Source organism: Littorina saxatilis, linkage group LG9 (genome assembly GCF_037325665.1).
Source record: "Littorina saxatilis isolate snail1 linkage group LG9, US_GU_Lsax_2.0, whole genome shotgun sequence".
Classification (NCBI taxonomy): domain Eukaryota; kingdom Metazoa; phylum Mollusca; class Gastropoda; order Littorinimorpha; family Littorinidae; genus Littorina; species Littorina saxatilis.
Genome location: NC_090253.1, coordinates 61297697 through 61302283, shown reverse-complemented (window position 1 = coordinate 61302283; position 4587 = coordinate 61297697).

Here is a 4587-nt window from a genome sequence, read left to right as displayed (position 1 = left end):
GTTTTGATGTCACTTGACGCGACTTGGTTTATGGTTGTTATTTGACCAGTTTTGATGTCACTTGACGCGACTTGGTTTATGGTTGTTATTTGACCAGTTTTGGTGGAATTTTCAGTTCCAATTTTTATAATTATTCGATAAAACACAGTGTTGTTTCTTGCAAAGTATCTATTATTCTTTTGTTTTGATTTTTTTACACACACACACACACACACACACACACACACACACACAGACACACACACACACACACACACACACAGACACACACACACACGCGCGCGCACCCACGCACGCAAACACGCACTCTCGCACACACGCACTCACGCACACACGCACACACGCACTCACGCACGTACGCACACGTACGTACGCACACACACACACACACACACACACACGGGGAGGTGGAGGTGTCATAACCCAAAATATCTGTCTCCACAGGATGTGCACAAGCGGACCTCCAAGCAACTCTCCTGACTTACCCTGGCAGCAGAATCCGCAAAAGAAACATCAAGGGCTGTCTCGCAGTGTCCAGGGAAGACTGTGTCACGCTGTGTGGACAACGCCAAGAGGCGCGCTCGTGTGACTACCAGGCGATGAACGGTGGTGAGTTGAAGTGCTGTCTGCAGGCGGTCACCAAGCGGGATGTACCGCCAGAAGCCTGGATAGTCAACGAGAGTACTACTACACATTATCACAAAACCTGTGTGTAACTCATGGGTTGACTCTGTCGCCACTAAATTTGAAACGCCCTGGCAACTTACCTTACAGCGCTTGCATGCAGTAATTGATGTTTTTCATTGGTTGTTATTCAGTAATGTACGTTTTTACACAGATATTAATGTGCAACATTGGTTTTTATAAAGTAATTAATGCTTAGCAATATTTTATACAGAAACTTGTATGTTTGACATTACCGGCACGGTTGGCCTGGTGGTAAGGCGTCCGTGATCGGGTGGTCGTGGGTTCGAACCCCGGCCGGGTCATACCTAAGACTTTAAAATTGGCAATCTAGTGGCTGCTCCGCCTGGCATTATGGGGTTAGTACCAGGACTGGTTGGTCCGGTGTCAGAATAATGTGACTGGGGACCGGTGAGACATGAAGTACCATTATCCCATGACCTGCCTAATTGTCTCTGTTAGCTGAGGAGGTGATTATTCTGCATATTCCATCACAACCATATGGATATTCCATCACAACCGAGTTTCGATCTCAACTGTCATTGGTCATTGTCTTTGATTTAAGAGTACAATTGAATAATTTATAGAGGTCGTCTGCATATTCAGAGTTTACAGATGGACTACTTTTTACATTTAGTCAAGTTTTGACTAAATGTTTTAACGTAGAAGGGGGAATCGAGACGAGGGTCGTGGTGTATGTGTGTGTGTGTGTCTGTCTGTGTGTGTGTGTAGAGCGATTCAGACTACACTAATGGACCGATCTTTATGAAATTTGACATGAGAGTTCCTCGGTATGAAATCCCCATACGTTTTTTTTCTTTTTTTCGATAGATGTCTTTTATGACGTCATATCCGGCTTTTTGTAACAGTTGAGGCAGCACTGTCACACCCTCAAATTGATTGAAATTTTGGCCAAGCAATCTTCGACGAAGGCCGGGGTTTGGTATTGCATTTCAGCTTGGTGGCCTAAAAACTAATGAGTGAGTTTGGTCATTAAAAATTGTAAAAAAAAATAAAAAAATTATAAAACGATCCAAATTTACGTTCATCTTATTTTTTATCATTTTCTGATTCCAAAAACATATAAATATGTTATATTTGGATTAAAAACAAGCTCTGAAAATTAAAAATATAAAAATTATTATCAAAATTAAATTGTCCAAATCAATTTAAAAACACTTTCATCTTATTCCTTGTCGGTTCCTGATTCCAAAAACATATAGATATGATATGTTTGGATTAAAAACACGCTCAGAAAGTTAAAACGAAGAGAGGTACAGAAAAGCGTGCTATCTTTCTAAGCGCAACTACTACCCCGCTCTTCTTGTCAATTTCACTGCCTTTGCCATGAGCGGTGGACTGACGATGCTACGAGTATACGGTCTTGCTGAAAAATGGCATTGCGTTCAGTTTCATTCTGTGAGTTCGACAGCTACTTGACTAAATATTGTATTTTCGCCTTACGCGACTTGTTTCAACATACGACTGAAATATGTTATTGTGTCAAAGTCAATATCACGTATAGGTACAGGCCTACATGTGTCAATATTGAGAAAATAAAGAATACTTCATACGATACGCACATTCTGCATGGATTTAAAGAGCGGAGTCGAGATATTTCGCTGGCTGAAGCGACTGCATGGTCAAAGGCATGTTCAACGAGTATCGCGAGTGGGATCAAGGGACGATACTCCCTAATTTTTACACAGACAGCCATCTACACAGAACCGTGAGAGAGAGAGAGAGAGAGAGAGAGAGAGAGAGAGAGAGAGAGAGAGAGAGAGAGAGAGAGAGAGAGAGAGAGAGAGAGAGAGAGAGAGAGAGAGAGAGAGAGAGAGAGAGAGAGAGAGAGATCAAAACACAACCCAGTCACCTGGTAGTTCGAAAACTCAATCTGAAACTGACATCGATTGTCGAAGGCATGCCTGCGGTGCATCTGATCGGAAAAGTTGTCGTAGCTGGGAACCCGTTGAGATCCATTCCAACGCCAAACTGAAAAAATTATCAGAAGACTCACCATGAAGTCAAATCAAACGTTAGGTTTTCTCATTTGGTTATTTGCTTTGGCTTTAAGTGTATTGCTTCGATTGATAGCTGAATCTGCTTGCAACCGTGCTGTTCAAGACTGTTCGAACTGTCGTCTGCTAGACGGGCTTGTCACAGTGTGAATCCGAGTCGAGAGTCAACTGTGGGGTTCAGCGACAAATGAGGGAGTGGCACCAAAATGAAAAGAAGAAGACGAAAAGAAGTTGGAGATACAGTTAAGATAATATGGGGAAGAGAAGAGGATGTGAGGTGTTAGATGTATCCAACCTTAGGTGTTCAAACTCAAGACCGGGACAAAGTAGAAAGTGATGTACCGCGACCGACTCTCATACTTCCAAGCTTTATTGCTTAAAGGGGGGCTCACACACAGGCGGAGCAAGCGGAGCAAGCGGAGCAAGGGTGGAGTATGCTGCACCAGGCGGAGAGATGACACTACTTCCGTTGCAGGAGTGGAGAAAGTTGTGTGTGCGGTGCGGAGCAAGGAATAGGACACGTTTCTATTTTTTGGCTCCGGTGCAGCGGTGCAGCCAATCAGCGCACTCATCACTTTCTCCGGAAATAATATGTGAGTTGCTTCCCTTGTTCCCCCAAGGTAACTGATCGAAAACATGGCGCCTCCGATGACCGATGAAGAGACGTTCGATTTCATCGAGCAACTGGAGTACCATGAATGTCTGTGGAATCAGGCTGTACAATTTTTTTTACAATCGTTCGGCATCGGATGAAGCCTATCTAGATCTTGCGCGGCGATTCAACTAGACTGTGTTTTAAAACCGTGCTCTTTTGCGTGCAAGTTTGCCGAATAACCACAAAATGGGTCACCACTTGCCAACACATTGGAGTCACTACAGTTTGCACGTGAATTTAGTGCAGCGATCACCGTGTTGATGTCTGTGTCAAATAACGGGCAGCGCGAGTAGAGAAACTATGTCATATCATAGGGGAATCCCCTACCGGAGCAGGATCGGAGCGTGTGTGTGAGAGGGCAGGTGGAGAGCGGAGACAATTTCCTTGCTCCGCTCCGCTCTTGCTCCGCTTGCTCCGCCCGTGTGTGAGCCCCGCTTAACGTCTACAACAGGCGAAGTATTGAAGCTTTGGCTCACCTAAACCCGACGACGGAATATGTAAGTGATCCACGCGTGAAAACCAAAACAGAACAGCGCGATGACAGCCAACATTTCTATCCCCGACTGACAAACATTAAACACTGAATGCGAACTGACTTGGGTCAACGATCAAAGTTTAACCAGCACGGCCCGAACTGAATTTGTTGCGCTGCCATTATCGTGCGCAATTCTGGTAAAAATATAAACCCGGTATGCCGAATTGAGTATAACGAAAGCCGATGTCAAATATAAACAGGGATATTTTAAAATGACTTTGAAAATGTAAAAGCAGATAGCAGACGTTTTTATAAGCAATATGAATGACAGAATGTCCACATACAAGTCGAATGACGCCGTCCATTATGCTGACAAAATAATGGGAACTAGCTTTGCGCATGAATTCATTGACATGAATTTCGACTGCGGAGGCCTTTGGCAAGCTGAAAACAGGCACGGGCAGGTTTTAGTGGAAAAAGTAAGTGTTTTTAATGAATACGTCGGAGTAATGGGATAAATAGCTTACACACTTCGTCCTGAATATCTTGCATATTTTCCCTCGGGTCGATTTTCATGAGTATTACATCGCCAAAGGCTCGGTAATACATGAAAATCGACCCTCGGGAAAATATGCAAGATAATCAGAACTCGGAGTGTGTAACCTATATGTATACTCCCTTCAACTTCATTGGGCAGGGGTATACGTAGAGGTTACATGCCGAGTCTCAGTGATTATTAAAAATAATGGTCGAAG